The sequence below is a fragment of the Rhodnius prolixus genome, unplaced genomic scaffold (genome assembly GCF_049639745.1).
Source record: "Rhodnius prolixus isolate KJV_2025 unplaced genomic scaffold, Rpr scaffold_25, whole genome shotgun sequence".
NCBI lineage: Eukaryota > Metazoa > Arthropoda > Insecta > Hemiptera > Reduviidae > Rhodnius > Rhodnius prolixus.
The window spans coordinates 942841-957866 of record NW_027411585.1 but is presented as its reverse complement, the minus strand read 5'-3'; the positions used below and the strand labels follow the sequence as shown (position 1 = coordinate 957866).

Below are 15026 nucleotides of genomic sequence, written 5' to 3'. Positions count from 1 at the left end.
TCGGTCTATTTCTTTGTGTTTAGCATTCGTTTGAATCGAGGAAGTCGAGTGATTTTCAAAAAAATGGACGAAAAAGAATTTCGTGTGTTGATTAAACACTACTTTATGAAAGGCAAAACGCCTCAGGAGACTAAAGAGAAGCTTGATAAACATTATGGTGACTCTGCACCTTCGATTAGAACAGTTTATAAGTGGTTTCAAAATTTTCGGAGTGGCCATATGGGCACAAGTGACGCTGAACGTTCTGGACGCCCTGTTGAGGTTACTACTCCAGAAATCATTGATAAAATCCATGATATGGTGATGGATGACAGAAGAGTGAAGGTGCGTGAGATTACTAGTGCTGTGGGCATCTCGAATGAACGGGTACATAATATTTTGCATCAACATTTGGACATGACAAAGCTATCCGCAAGATGGGTGCCGCGATTGCTCACGCTTGACCAAAAACGAAATCGTGTGAAGTGTTGCAAGGACGGTTTGCAGCTGTTCCAGAAGAATCCGCAGGACTTTAAGCGTCGTTTCGTCACTGTGGATGAAACATGGATACATCACTACACTCCAGAGACCAAAGAACAATCTAAACAATGGGTTACCAAGGGGGAATCTGCGCCAAAAAAGGCGAAGACCGTTCCTTCGGCCGGAAAGATTATGGCGACTGTCTTTTGGGATTCGCAAGGAATAATCCTCATCGACTATCTGGAAAAGGGTAAAACTATTACAGGTGCATATTATTCATCGTTATTGGACCGTTTGAAAACCGAGCTGCAAGAAAAACGCCCACGATTGGCCCACAAAAAAGTCCTTTTCCATCACGACAACGCACCAGCTCACACCTCAGCAGTTGTGGTCGCATAATTAATGGAAATAGGGTTCCAACTCGTTTCACATCTCCCCTATTCTCCAGACTTGGCTCCCTCGGACTAATATTTGTTCCCCAATATGAAGAAATGGCTGGCGGGAAAAAGATTTTATTCAAACGAGGAGGTGATTGCAGAAACGAATGGCTATTTTTCAGACTTGGACAAATCCTATTATTCGGAAGGGATCAACAAACTAGAGCAGCGTTGGACGAAGTGTATTTTTGCACGGACTTTTCAAACGACCTCGTACATTTGCTGACTCCTAAGAAAATCCTTTAGGGGGTGGCCATTTTAGGGGAAGGTGGAAATAAATAGCACACTAATGTACCATTTTAGTATAACTTACTACTTTATCACCAATAGAAATTCAATAGTTATTAATAACAATAAATATTATTATTTCTAGACGATTATACAACAACAATCGATTGGGTATTAATGAAATTCAATTTGTGTAATTTGAGTATACTATCAAATCCGGCCTTGTTTTCGATAGACCGACAGCACTAGCAAACTTCGTCATATTACCAATGCCTCCGCAATATTACCAATGCCTCCGCAATATTACCAATGCCTCCGCAATATTACCTTGTAAAAGATTTTTGGTTTCGATATTTTCCCAAAATGGTTCCACAAAAAAAAAATACAAGGAATTTTTTTTGAAATAGGGATATACAGGGAGCATGAAGTTAAACTCTCCCTGCGCTGAAACTGCCGTTTTCTTCGCTGGAAACAACTGCATTACATTTATCGGCAATCAATATACAAAAAATTACGGGTTAAAAGGATTTCAGTGAACCGGAAGTGTGATTTTACAGTTTAGTTTCACAACTATTCAGTAATGGAAACTTGACTTCCTGTAAGCACGTCACTTTAGAACGGAATCTATGGGAAGAAACTTAGAGTGGGACTCTTAAGGGAGCAGTGACGTCACACTTCCTCTAACAATATCCTTTTGTTACAGATAACCTGTATAACATTGAGGCAAACATTCTAACTAAAATACAAAATCTAGTTTCATCAAAATTTAAGAACATTAAATCGCTTTTACAGGAAGTCGTTTGAGTTTGTTCACCAGTTTCCGATTTATTCTATTTTTAATACATTTCCTGCGATATATAGTATAGAACCTATTTGGTGTTAGGCAGTTGAAAATAATGAGGAACATAAAGGTAGACCAGAATAGAGCTAAAGCTACAGCCCTGTTAGACACTTCACTATGAGAACAAAGGACCAAACACAAATTGATAATGGTACCATCTAATGTAAAGACCTTTTGTAGGTAATTACCAACGGCAACTGTGCCCACAGCCTATCTGATCGTGGGGCTATCAAACATGAACACACCGCGGGCTCATTATTAGCCTGTGCATGGTAAACCGAGAACACGCTCTGTTATCAACCATTCGCACATTGTACCTTCCACGGAGAAATTGGGCCTGAAATGGCGCTGGGCGGAAGTCCAGCTGTTCACTGCTCTCTGTTAATGAGTCTGAATTAAATTCGGGAAAAATCCCTCGGTTCTGGGACTGAAGGATACAACCACAACCGGCCGATCGGCGATGCAACTTAACACTCTCTTTTGCTGTCTTTGTTAACCAGTTAAGCGCGGAATTTAGAATCAGACAATTACGTGTATACACCGTCGAACGCAGAGCAAAACGACCAAAAATTTACAACGTCGTAATAGTCCCTGCAAGCGACTTTTTCTGCAATCTCTCACTCTGGGGCTTGAGATTACCAGAGCATTCTGTGCTCATTCAAAAATCTATGCACCGCTTCACGTATGCATTGCTCTAGTTATAACTAGGGACGCCAAGAGCTTTGCACAAGGAAGAAAAGAGCTTTTTGAATTCTGTACAAAATGAAATCATGCCCGTACTGTGAGGTCTGAACCTCTATCTAAGAGGTAAAAACGGGCATTGCACAAGGATTGAAAGCTTCTATTTGTGCGCGTAATTCCCCAATCTCTAATGCGGAGACCAAACATGTACCAACCACTTATCATTTGACTGACTCCCACCGCAGTTCTATTGGGCAAAATAAAGGAAACATCCCACCAAATAATATTCTTATTGTATTCTTATTAAAATTTCGAGTTTTTAAAGTTAATGGCATATTTTATATTTTTCACGAGCATACACGTCGAACGCACCGTAACAGAGATTTGGATTACCGCGTATACACGTCGAACGCGCTTAACTGGTTTTAAAAAAGATTTTAAACTGTTTTCCTAGACAAAATCCTTTTTGAGGAATCCCCAGCAGCTAAAGCGACAACGAAGGGAGATGATCACCTCTTTTTCGTGTTTTAATTTAAGCTGGTGTAACAAAAGCCTTTTCGTACATCTTGCAGTGAATTAAATGAACCACAGGTACAAACACAACTTAAGTGACACACTTTGGCCACTAAATGCTCATCTCGTGGCCTTCATCTCTCAAATGTTTCACCCCTTGAACCTCCTGTTTCAAAATCTTGACCCCGCTACTCTAAAAGAGAACTTGCAGAAGTTGATGCTCGAACAAGCGCTACGGAATTTGCTGCTGGATAATATGATGGTTCTATTTCCGTCAAATCATGCGTGTAGAAATTTCTTTCTTTCAAACGGTTTCGTATCTTTATCCATCATTAGAGGTTGGTTTAACATGTAATTTGTTTCTGGTTCCCCTCACTCACTCACTAAGCAAGCAAGTGGTAGTGTGCGTGTATGTTACAGAATCATTAAATGTGGAAGTCCTATTCTCCGTACATAATTGATCAACTCCTAATGATGAATGAAAATCCGAATGTGGATTACACGGGTTATTTTATTTCTTTAATTACTAAATTAAAATTTTTTTTAAAAAAGTTGCTTTCATTTTATTTCAGAGGGAGAGACGAACGTTAATTACAAATTGTTTCTGTATTTGCAAAACAAGGTAATTGAATTATACTCATTATAAATATATAATGCATGTGTTTTGGGTATGGAGTGAGTGAAAGAGATAGATAGATAGATAGACAGAGAGAGAGTTTGGAACAAATAAATACTAATGAAATACTTTAGGGTAACCTCCATGGCAGAACAAAAGCTGGGTATAAAGATGATAATGGTAAGCTGGATATAGAATGGTATAATAAGAGGGGATTGGTAGAGGGTTTGCATTGCGCAGAAAGATTATAATTGGCGGTGGAAATGTATTAATTTTTTATCTCTTCCCTCCCCGCCAAGTAAATTACAAAATGAAACAACGTTACTAATTACGACATTACACGTGAGAGTACGTAGTATTTGGCAGGAAACTGTCCAGCCCGGACGTCATACTTCCGGCACTAAGCCAGGAAAACAGTTTTAGCTGCTGTAAACTAAACTATTGAAGATCGAAGAATGCTGGATTTTTTTTTTTCAGAAATGAAAATATTGATGCAAGGAACATTGGGTAGGCTTTAAGAAGGCAATAAGATCTTCACGAGCCTTAGTAGAACTTGCTGAACAACTTCTCTTCGGCGATAACTACCAGGTGGCAATGGAAAAATGAATCAACTCTTTCCGGTAATAAAAAACAAACGATAGTGTAGTAAAGTTACTGTACGGGCCAAGAACTTGAAACCAATGAGAACGATTACCTAGAACCTAGGGTAGGAGAGACTGTCCTTTTTATATAGTCAGACCGCCTTACTGTGAACAGGATGTTCTCAGTGCTTGCTGTGCTTAGGCGAAAGGACTATTAAGTCAAATTAGGCTTTCTCCGGAAGTGGGCCTCTTGCTCTGGCCCACTAGCCAAAAAAATTGCATGTACCGCTTACTAGCTAACAATCCTCTAAAGCAGCAAGGAATGTAGAGGTGGAGGCGTATACCTTGGAATAATGGCCGGATCTTCGCCAACGGGTCAGAGCTAGTAGAATCACCCAAGTAAAGTAATTGTCTATTTTTTCAGGCGGGCTTTACGTCCAACTACCAATTAGGTGTCGTGGACGGAGGCGACCAGCAAACATACTTTATTGTAAATTTATTTTATTAACCTTTAAATAAAATCCAAGGCCTAAAGACCGGGGAATCGAACCCAGGACCACAATGCATATTAGCTTTGCGGGTCTCGCCTCTAACCGCTCGGCTACTGTGGCGCCATCACCCAAGTATCGGTTTCACAAAGACTGCCACACATCAAATCCCAGATTAGATCTCAAACTATACATAAACCACTAGAAAATCTGGACCAAAAGATAGAGGGCCAACAAACAATGATCGCTGCGTTGGGAAGATACCAGTAAGTAATCACAACGAAGAGCAATTTAATTTATGGATTTGGAAATAAAGATTGCAAAAAGCTACAAATATAAATGGAAACTTTCAAACGGAAGCGCTAGAAAAACATTGGAAAACTTTTCGATCACAGTACTTTAATAGAGTTGGCTGGCCGGGAAACTACAGGAAATTGCTTTGCTACATTCTTGTTCGTTTAGAAAAAGAAAAACTTGTTCAGAAAGAAGATACGAGATTTTGCGCCCTTCACAGTTATGGTTCACTTAGTGGCAGAATCAAGAACTATGGTTGGTCCTAGAGACCTCCTCTCCCCAGAACATACCACTCTCATTACGAATCTCGAGGTCCTAACCCATACATTAACACACTGAATTCTTACTAACACAAACCAGCTAGTAAAACTGCACATATTACACCGAAATGGCAATTTTAACCTCTACCCTCCACCATTCCCTCAAGATAATACCTGATAATGCATTTTTAAAGAAGAAAAATTCAAATAAAAAATTATAGATCTAAAGGTAAGTCAAAAAAAGAAACAATTACCTAGGAAAAATGTTTCATAAAAAAGAAGATATTTGATGTGTTGAAATTTATAGACATTCATAATTGAAAATAATAAAGTTAAAATTAGATTCTTGGAAGAGTGAAGAATGCTAAGGTTGATATGCCAGAGAGCAAGTGCCACACTAGCAATATTACCTGAACTAAACAAAATTGCCTTGGGAAATGATTTCCCTTATTTTGAAGAACCTAGATTAATTTTTTAGAGAAGTAGTACCTATTATTAAAAATATATGTAAAAGTGACACCAGAGGGTGCTGTCGACAACTCTACACAACCTGAATGTAAGGTTACAGTCTGGGAAGGTTAAGCATTACATTACTTAGTTCGTTGGTGTTTTCATGGTGTTCAGTGATAGTTAAATGTTAACTAGTAATATAATTATTCTTTTCAGGTAATGTATTGTTCTAATTATTTATGTATCATATTGTATTTCTTTGTATTGTATTAATCTATTTATAAAAATTGTATTCTTTTCAGGACAATAAAATCGGTTTCAAAAACCGTCTTACATACATTAATAATTAAAAACTAGTCTTTTTAGGAAAAATGAAAAGCAGTATAGTACTTAACAAATCGATTTTTAAAACTAACATGTTTTTATTATTATTTATCTCTAGATGAACAGATAATGGCTAATCATTCGACAGAAGGAGGTAAGTCAGAAATAGAAGAGCTCTTCAATTTCCAAAAGCAACAGGAAAAAATTAAACTTCAACATGGACAAACCCTAATTTGGTGTAAGTTCAGACCGTTCGTCAAGCCAAGACACTTACCTTTAAAACAAAACCTCTTTGACAGACAGTGATCAAGGCAGTAGAAGTAACCTTGAAATGAAACTTTAAAGAAAATAAACACAAACAGCAAGCCCAGATCTGTCTCCGTGCATACTACATCACTGAGGGTAACAGAGATTGGCCCGATATATCGATGAACTCCTCATATAATTAGAGATCAATATATCCTAAATGGACGGACGTTGATTTAATTTACTTCATTGAAATATCGGCCACCGAATGTTAAGCACCTATTTAAAGCATCGCTAGTATGGCCATCACAGCATGCTTTCAAACTAATTGGTTACTAAAGCTTCTGTGGATTACATAATTCTGACAGGGTGTCGAATATTAGTTATATTATTACTACCCAAAATTGTTGGATCAAATAATCTGAAGATGAATTAATTCGTAAATAGTCAAAATTTAGGCAGGTATATTTAATTAGATTGGCCTGTTTATATTTTCAATTAATATGCATTTTTCTTTTAGCTTAAATTGCACACTTAATCAGAAACTTCTTCTGTAATGTGAGCGCACACAATGCAGTTTAAGTTTCAAGCAGAATTATTGAACTTTTAATCAACTTTTGTGAATAAACTACAATTACAATGGCTAACACACACTTGGAAAGTAGGTTTCTCATCCATCGAAAGGAGCTTTGTCCAGTTCTCTTTGCTTCAATTCTGATGTTCTTGTAATTGACACACTTCTTTTAAAGCAAGAATGTTTTTTTCTAATTCCGCAACTTGATCAGATTCCTTGGTAACATACTTTTTGTTTTATGCAAGTTTTAAGAAAGTGCGTTTTGTGTGAGCTGCATCAATTTTATCTACCTGGAATGGTGCCCCTAACCTTGCAGAGAAGTGTTAAGGTAGGATGCAATTTGTATTAAAAATTAACAATGGTAGATCCAACACATCATACTGCTACTTTTAGTTTGTTGATTAACGTTTTTTGTATCCACTATCCAGGAATTACTGTAGAAACTGCTTTAAAGAAACAATACCATTTTCACACATTCTACCCGGGGAAAAAACCATAATTTAGTGCTGCTATATCTTCTTTTTTAAAGTTGAGTTATTACTAAGTAACAATGAAAAATCTCTCTCGATATATCCTTATTGTAACTATAACTTTGAATCTAAAATGGTAAATCACTAAATCAAAACTAGACACGACTTCACTCCTACTCACAACCGGCTGAAAGGTTGCTAACATAACCTCAGGTTAGTGTTACAAACAAAGCAAATAGCAGAAAAGGAATGTTGGTAGGCCCCCCCCCACTACCTTAGGTATTGGGTTTCAATTAAGAGAAAATTTAATTAGTAAGACTGGTATTAACTGCGATACATGGTGGCCATCTAGTGACTTATTTTAAAACTTCTCTAAATATTTCTTTTAAAAATCTGCTGAATCTCACTCACACGTCTTTCTCTTGATGCCATTGTTTCAATTATTATTTTCCTTTTACTGCTCGTAGTAATAATTCCAAAAGCTCTGATGTTGAGGCGCCAAAAAAAAACACAGAAATGTGACATTGTAGGGACGCCTGGCTCCTTCCAAAGAACTACCCTTAATATTTCTAAAAAAATAATAAAATTCCAATCTATACTAATGAACGCATGCGCTTAAACAAAATCTGAAGACAATCCTAGCAGCCATTTTCGAGAAAGTGACCAATCATCGGCAAAAAAAAAAAAAAAAATACATTCACTTCAGGAACTTTATTGATTTTAGCAATACGCTTGGCCTCCATGAACAGTGTACATAAGCTAGAACAGAGAATGTCAATTTGGAGGCGCTAAGTTTGAGCAATGCAAGAACTTTAGACGCCCAGCCAAGCAGAACGTTACTAAAATCTTAAATCAACATACTGTCAATATTAAGCCTTCTTATAAAACTAAAAGAAATCCTTAATAAAAAAAAGCTTCACATTAACCATTTTTTTCGGCCAAGCTCAAAGCAACTTTGTGGAGCTTAACACAGACTTTTTTTATTAACTTTCTTTGCAATTAAAATAGAAATCTTGTGAAAAGAACGAGATAAGGTACTCTGGAAGTCAACTACCCGACAGAGTTCTAGAAACCTACTCATTAAACCTGGTTGTTCACTTCCTTTGTGAATGAAGCTCTATGCTTTTGTGCTTAATACTTCCTGATATTTAATATTTTACAAAATAAAGTACAATGAGGGGTAGAGGTTTTTAAAGATTCCAAACTGTATAATAGCTTTAAACCTTCTCTATCTTGCCGAAAGCTACGCAATATTTAGACAGAAGCACCGTCAGATTAGCGAACTACTGACCAAAGCTCGAAGAAGTTTTCAGCTCAGCAAGGAATCCTAAAGCTTTGTGGCTAATAAAAAATAGTCATGAAGTCATCAGCAGGCAGTCCAAACTTGTAGCTTTAAACCTTCTCTATCTTGCCGAAAGCTACGCTATATTTAGACAGAAGCACCGTCAGATTAGCGAACTACTGACCAAAGCTCGGAGAAGTTTTCAGCTCCGCAAGGAATCCTAAAGCTTTGTGGCTAATAAAAAATAGTCATGAAGTCATCAGCAGGCAGTCCAAACTTGTAGCTTTAAACCTTCTCTATCTCGCCGAAAGCTACGCTATATTTAGACAGAAGCACCGTCAGATTAGCGAACTACTGACCAAAGCTCGGAGAAGTTTTCAGCTCCGCAAGGAATCCTAAAGCTTTGTGGCTAATAAAAAATAGTCATGAAGTCATCAGCAGGCAGTCCAAACTTGTAGCTTTAAACCTTCTCTATCTTGCCGAAAGCTACGCTATATTTAGACAGAAGCACCGTCAGATTAGCGAACTACTGACCAAAGCTCGGAGAAGTTTTCAGCTCCGCAAGGAATCCTAAAGCTTTGTGGCTAATAAAAAATAGTCATGAAGTCATCAGCAGGCAGTCCAAACTTGTAGCTTTAAACCTTCTCTATCTCGCCGAAAGCTACGCTATATTTAGACAGAAGCACCGTCAGATTAGCGAACTACTGACCAAAGCTCGGAGAAGTTTTCAGCTCCGCAAGGAATCCTAAAGCTTTGTGGCTAATAAAAAATAGTCATGAAGTCATCAGCAGGCAGTCCAAACTTGTAGCTTTAAACCTTCTCTATCTCGCCGAAAGCTACGCTATATTTAGACAGAAGCACCGTCAGATTAGCGAACTACTGACCAAAGCTCGGAGAAGTTTTCAGCTCCGCAAGGAATCCTAAAGCTTTGTGGCTAATAAAAAATAGTCATGAAGTCATCAGCAGGCAGTCCAAACTTGTAGCTTTAAACCTTCTCTATCTCGCCGAAAGCTACGCTATATTTAGACAGAAGCACCGTCAGATTAGCGAACTACTGACCAAAGCTCGGAGAAGTTTTCAGCTCCGCAAGGAATCCTAAAGCTTTGTGGCTAATAAAAAATAGTCATGAAGTCATCAGCAGGCAGTCCAAACTTGTAGCTTTAAACCTTCTCTATCTTGCCGAAAGCTACGCTATATTTAGACAGAAGCACCGTCAGATTAGCGAACTACTGACCAAAGCTCGGAGAAGTTTTCAGCTCCGCAAGGAATCCTAAAGCTTTGTGGCTAATAAAAAATAGTCATGAAGTCATCAGCAGGCAGTCCAAACTTGTAGCTTTAAACCTTCTCTATCTTGCCGAAAGCTACGCTATATTTAGACAGAAGCACCGTCAGATTAGCGAACTACTGACCAAAGCTCGGAGAAGTTTTCAGCTCCGCAAGGAATCCTAAAGCTTTGTGGCTAATAAAAAATAGTCATGAAGTCATCAGCAGGCAGTCCAAACTTGTAGCTTTAAACCTTCTCTATCTTGCCGAAAGCTACGCTATATTTAGACAGAAGCACCGTCAGATTAGCGAACTACTGACCAAAGCTCGGAGAAGTTTTCAGCTCCGCAAGGAATCCTAAAGCTTTGTGGCTAATAAAAAATAGTCATGAAGTCATCAGCAGGCAGTCCAAACTTGTAGCTTTAAACCTTCTCTATCTTGCCGAAAGCTACGCTATATTTAGACAGAAGCACCGTCAGATTAGCGAACTACTGACCAAAGCTCGGAGAAGTTTTCAGCTCCGCAAGGAATCCTAAAGCTTTGTGGCTAATAAAAAATAGTCATGAAGTCATCAGCAGGCAGTCCAAACTTGTAGCTTTAAACCTTCTCTATCTTGCCGAAAGCTACGCTATATTTAGACAGAAGCACCGTCAGATTAGCGAACTACTGACCAAAGCTCGGAGAAGTTTTCAGCTCCGCAAGGAATCCTAAAGCTTTGTGGCTAATAAAAAATAGTCATGAAGTCATCAGCAGGCAGTCCAAACTTGTAGCTTTAAACCTTCTCTATCTCGCCGAAAGCTACGCTATATTTAGACAGAAGCACCGTCAGATTAGCGAACTACTGACCAAAGCTCGGAGAAGTTTTCAGCTCCGCAAGGAATCCTAAAGCTTTGTGGCTAATAAAAAATAGTCATGAAGTCATCAGCAGGCAGTCCAAACTTGTAGCTTTAAACCTTCTCTATCTCGCCGAAAGCTACGCTATATTTAGACAGAAGCACCGTCAGATTAGCGAACTACTGACCAAAGCTCGGAGAAGTTTTCAGCTCCGCAAGGAATCCTAAAGCTTTGTGGCTAATAAAAAATAGTCATGAAGTCATCAGCAGGCAGTCCAAACTTGTAGCTTTAAACCTTCTCTATCTTGCCGAAAGCTACGCTATATTTAGACAGAAGCACCGTCAGATTAGCGAACTACTGACCAAAGCTCGGAGAAGTTTTCAGCTCCGCAAGGAATCCTAAAGCTTTGTGGCTAATAAAAAATAGTCATGAAGTCATCAGCAGGCAGTCCAAACTTGTAGCTTTAAACCTTCTCTATCTCGCCGAAAGCTACGCTATATTTAGACAGAAGCACCGTCAGATTAGCGAACTACTGACCAAAGCTCGGAGAAGTTTTCAGCTCCGCAAGGAATCCTAAAGCTTTGTGGCTAATAAAAAATAGTCATGAAGTCATCAGCAGGAAGTCCAAACTTGTAGCTTTAAACCTTCTCTATCTCGCCGAAAGCTACGCTATATTTAGACAGAAGCACCGTCAGATTAGCGAACTACTGACCAAAGCTCGGAGAAGTTTTCAGCTCCGCAAGGAATCCTAAAGCTTTGTGGCTAATAAAAAATAGTCATGAAGTCATCAGCAGGCAGTCCAAACTTGTAGCTTTAAACCTTCTCTATCTCGCCGAAAGCTACGCTATATTTAGACAGAAGCACCGTCAGATTAGCGAACTACTGACCAAAGCTCGGAGAAGTTTTCAGCTCCGCAAGGAATCCTAAAGCTTTGTGGCTAATAAAAAATAGTCATGAAGTCATCAGCAGGCAGTCCAAACTTGTAGCTTTAAACCTTCTCTATCTCGCCGAAAGCTACGCTATATTTAGACAGAAGCACCGTCAGATTAGCGAACTACTGACCAAAGCTCGGAGAAGTTTTCAGCTCCGCAAGGAATCCTAAAGCTTTGTGGCTAATAAAAAATAGTCATGAAGTCATCAGCAGGCAGTCCAAACTTGTAGCTTTAAACCTTCTCTATCTTGCCGAAAGCTACGCTATATTTAGACAGAAGCACCGTCAGATTAGCGAACTACTGACCAAAGCTCGGAGAAGTTTTCAGCTCCGCAAGGAATCCTAAAGCTTTGTGGCTAATAAAAAATAGTCATGAAGTCATCAGCAGGCAGTCCAAACTTGTAGCTTTAAACCTTGTCTATCTCGCCGAAAGCTACGCTATATTTAGACAGAAGCACCGTCAGATTAGCGAACTACTGACCAAAGCTCGGAGAAGTTTTCAGCTCCGCAAGGAATCCTAAAGCTTTGTGGCTAATAAAAAATAGTCATGAAGTCATCAGCAGGCAGTCCAAACTTGTAGGTTTAAACCTTCTCTATCTCGCCGAAAGCTACGCTATATTTAGACAGAAGCACCGTCAGATTAGCGAACTACTGACCAAAGCTCGGAGAAGTTTTCAGCTCCGCAAGGAATCCTAAAGCTTTGTGGCTAATAAAAATAGTCATGAAGTCATCAGCAGGCAGTCCAAACTTGTCTTCAATAACTTGAAGCTTGAGCTTGCTTGGAAAGCCCAAAGTGTGACTTTGATTTTGTTCTTAAGTAAGTTCAGCTGGCATTAATACCAACCTCCATCTCTGCTGTCATCATTAGAGGCAGTCAGGGGGTGGTCCTTTCCCAAGGCCGGTAGGCTTATTTGGCCACCTCTTAGACGGTCTAAGTGGTAAATCTCCCACTGTTACACTTACTTAAGATCTCCTTTGGCCGTAGAGAGTCAAATATTTTATTCCACTACCCTTCTACATCAACGTCATCACAGATATGAGAAGTGGTTTGTAAACCCATAAACCGCAGGTTAGTAAGAATGCCAATTATAAATAGAGAGCTCAAGTGAGTGTCTGCACTAGATATTTTGTTGATTGTATTTTGGATAAACTTAAATTTTTGACACAATAATGCTTTGATAAATAAACTAGAAAACAAATTAATTCTGAACTTAATGTTTAAATAGATTCTGACATTTAATTAAGATCGCAGAATAAGGCACATTAAAACTACACTCTTATCCAACGTTATGAATTTTAAATTATGTAAAGAGTTCATTAAATAAAATTATGGGGGGGCCGACAGACTTTTATCGAATTAATATTGTTAATTATTAAAATTACAGCTGACAGCTGACGTCAGTATTCACTTATCCAGATTATTTTTAAAAAAATGAATGAGCCGAGGGCGTGTACTTATTTGCCCCCGCCCAGCTAATTGCATTATAAAGTTGCAAATTAAATGTTGTCTGGAAATTTTATAAGTACTAGTAAAGTTTAGTTAATTGTTTTATTAAAATTAACATAAAGTTCATAGCAAAATTAAATCTCTCTCTCTCTCTCTCTCTTTCTAATACTCAGGTGATATATTTTTGGGAGGTTACAGCTTTAAGTAAAGTTTAACGCTCAGGTTAGGGACATTTATCAACGTAAACTTGCTCTTATTTATTTGGTCGCTTTATTCTATTTTTATAGAGGGCAACAGGTCAACCTTTCAGCATGCTACAGCAGAGCACTCTACCGGTTTTCAGCAAAACTGGAAGTGGTCAAATAATTGTTAAGCCTAACGAATTAATAATTTCATTGAGGCTCACTTGTTGCCTTTTTCTACTTTTCTAGCTTGTAAAGTGTAGGTAATTGAATACAGAATATTTGTCATAAATTTCGGCTCAGATATGAGCCCTCAAATATGTTACTTTATTATTAAATGTTACTTTAAATTATATTTCTTTGTAACTGGGTGATTGCCCGTCTTGAAAATAAATAAAATCAGTGGCTTATATGAAATAAATGTGTGTCTAAATAAAATGTGCAGTCTATTTTAGGTTTTACACTATTGCGGCAGACTGCATGATTGAATTTTTTGTTGTTGATAGATGAGCTGTTATTTTTGAAAGTGGTATAAGTCCATTTTTCCATGTATCGAGATATTTAAGGTTTTGCATTTGAATTAATTTAAAAATATTCGTAAACCTTAATCTATTCAAGTGATCTTATTAACACTATACACCTTTTAAATTTTATTATGAAATAATAATTATTACAATTCTTAAAAAAATAAACGATTTTTTTTTAGCTCCAAATGGATTTATACCACTTTCAAAAATAACAAATTGCATGAAATAAATACAGAAGTAAATTTAAGAGCGAGTTTTTATAGACATTAGCTTTACTGAAATGGGTTTTTATGTAAAAAGTAATAATTAAAATGAATACATTTAAATACACGAATAACCAAGTTTATTTTTTTTATAATTTCAGTTATATTAAAAAATATAAAAATGAAAATTACTTAGTTAAGATCTTTAAAGCAAAAAAAGATATTTTAAACTTATTTTTCTTTTACAGTTAGCATCTGCTAACGAGCAGCGTACGAGGGGGTACCCAAAAATAACCGCAATTGCGTTGCCGCGCATGGAGCTTATGTAGTACGCATTTCTGCCGCTAGACGTGTATAGCGCAATTCCTTGCCAGTTCAGTCCTGCCTGTGTTGTCTGCCTGGCTTGTTCTGTTCATCTGCAGTGATTGTTTTTACCAGCGCTGTTTTGTTCTTTTTTCGTTTTTTATGATGGCAAGTTTAAGTGAACAACGTGCAGCTCTGAAATTTTGTTTTCTACTCGGCAAAAATGCTGCTGAAAGTGTTTTAATGTTGAAAACAGCTTACAAAGATGACGCTATGGGAAAAACTCAAGTATACGAGTGGTTTACTCGGTTTAAAAATGTCGTCAAGTCAAGTCAAACATCAAAACAATGCTGATTTGCTTTTTTGATGCCAAAGGCGTAGTCCATTCAGAGTTTGTCCCCCCAGGTCAGACCGTCAATCAAACCTTGTATTTGGAAGTTTTGAAAAGATTGCGCAATAGAGTTCGCCAAAAAAGACCCGATTTGTGGCAAACAGGAGACTGGTTCTTCCACCACGACAATGCACCTGCACACACAGCCATCTCTGTTACACAGTTTTTGGCTAAAAATGGCATGGTTCCGCTGCCCCACGC

At 38.0% G+C, this 15026-nt stretch overlaps 2 protein-coding genes across 2 annotated transcripts in view; one reads left to right on the top strand and one right to left on the bottom strand.

Annotated features, from left to right (window-relative positions):
* LOC141448399 (uncharacterized) overlaps positions 1-3783 on the top strand; it is a 78853-nt gene extending 75070 nt beyond the window's left edge. The window contains exon 2 of the mRNA XM_074116753.1: positions 3732-3783. The gene's annotated coding sequence lies outside the window, so the exon portion shown is untranslated. The remainder of the gene's footprint in view (positions 1-3731) is intronic.
* The window catches only part of LOC141448401 (uncharacterized), a 320931-nt gene that overhangs the window by 248000 nt on the left and 57905 nt on the right, over positions 1-15026 (bottom strand). The gene's annotated exons all lie outside the window — the stretch shown is intronic.